This window comes from Marmota marmota, unplaced genomic scaffold (genome assembly GCF_001458135.2).
Source record: "Marmota marmota marmota unplaced genomic scaffold, marMar, whole genome shotgun sequence".
NCBI lineage: Eukaryota > Metazoa > Chordata > Mammalia > Rodentia > Sciuridae > Marmota > Marmota marmota.
This window is the reverse complement of record NW_025999900.1, coordinates 37,991,930-37,993,881: the sequence shown is the minus strand read 5'-3', so window position 1 is coordinate 37,993,881 and position 1,952 is coordinate 37,991,930.

Genomic DNA, 1,952 nt, shown 5'->3' with positions numbered 1-1,952 from the left:
TTTTTGATATTGGGGGTTGAACCCAGGTATTTATGACTGAGATATATCCCCATCCCTTTTTATTTTTTGAGACAGGGTCTCACTAAGTTGCTGTGGCCGGCCTGGAACTAGGGATCCTCCTGCCTCAGCATCCCAGGTTACCAATTACAGCATGTACCACCATGCCTGGACAGAGGGATACACTCCAACCAAGAAGATCAATCCTTCCTCCATTGCAGCAGACAGGTACACTCAGTGAGAGCCTACTCTCATCCCTGTGATATCCAGGATACTGCAAGGGAAAGACTAATCTTGCCTTTTGGCACCAAGAGATGGGAACTTCCCATATGGTCTGCATCACTGGATTATATCAGGACAAATCTTTCATTAAATCTGGAAAAGACAAAAGGTAAACATAAGATAAAAGTGTGATTCAGGTCATCGCCAAATTATTCTGCTAACTTAATAAGTAAAATCAAGATCATGGGATGATAACCAAGGAAAGTTAGGTAAACTACTAAAACTATCACATCTCATTTAATCACAGTTCAGAGTTCCCTAATTTCTGTTGAAGTTATTTTTTACTAATCACCTATTTGTGGAAAAAAACTAGAGAACTCATTAGGAAGGGTCCATTCATGCATTTATATTGGAACAAAAAGGAATTACAAACCATTCCAGCTGAGAGAGAGAGAGAGAGAGAGAGAGAGAGAGAGAGAGAGAGAGAGAGAGAGGAGGGAGGGCTTTCAAAAGCACAATGAAGTAGCAGCTCAAAGGAAGCACTCTGAAGGCATAGGGTGTCATACTTCAAGATGTAATGTGTTTATAAGAGACTTCTAAATGATACTTTACTCTAGAAAGATACATGGATCCAGCAAACAAAGGGTAGAAGTAGGAGAGGTTTCACTTACCATCACCTCAATTGACCCACTGAGAAATACTGTGCTTTTATTTCTGTACCTCTGAGTTCAGCAGGGTTAAAGGTCGAGATCCCCAAAGAGGATGTACCCTTGCCAAGTGATATGGCAAAGGTCCCACTGAACTGCAAGCTACATCTGCTATCAGAACACTTTGGACTTCTGGTGTCTAAGGACCAGCAGATGAGAATAGGAGTCACCGAGTTGTCACAGCTAAATAACCCTGATTAGCAGGAAGAGATACGGTTGCTTTTATGCAATGCAGGAAGAGAAGAATACATGTAGAGCCCAGATGATATATATGGGTGCTTCCTGGTACTTCCATTCTCTGTTATAGCTGTGAATGTTCATGTGCAGTCACTTCAGTCCAAGAAAGATACAGGTTTGGGCCCCTTTCATTGAAGGTTTGGATCACGCACAAGATAAGCCTTTCAGAAATTAGGGCGAAGGCAAATAGAATTCATAAGAAAAGGGAAGTGGATGGATGCCAGCTGCAGTGTGGAGATCAGCAGCTATAGTTTGTTTGACCCACTATTCTACCTCTTCTAAGTTTCTGTTTGGGAACACCAGTCCACAGAAGATTAAAGGATTGTTGTTGTTGTTGATGTTGTTTGGGGGCTTTTTGTTTTTATTTTTGTTTTTTTAAGCTACAGGAGTAGATCTGTGTGGCTCAGGAGGTGCCACAGATTGTGGCACAGTTCTAACAAAGTTTCTACATGATTGTACAAGTGGTTACTTTTTACACTGAGAAAGTCTTTGTCTAGTAAATCTAAAAAGAGAGACATACCTCTTAAGTTTTATCAACAAAAAAATACGAATAAAATGTCAAAATAAAAATAAGATATAAAGCCAAGCACTGTAGTACATGCCTGTAATCCCAGCTACTTGGGAGGCTGAGACAGAGTCCCAAATTCAAGGTCAGCCTGAAAAACTAAGTGAAACTCTGTCTCAAAAATAAAATGAAAAAGGTTGGGAGAGTAACTCAGGGGTAAAGTGCCTATGGGCTCAATCTCCAGTGCCACACACACACACACACACCAAAAAAAAAAAAAAAAA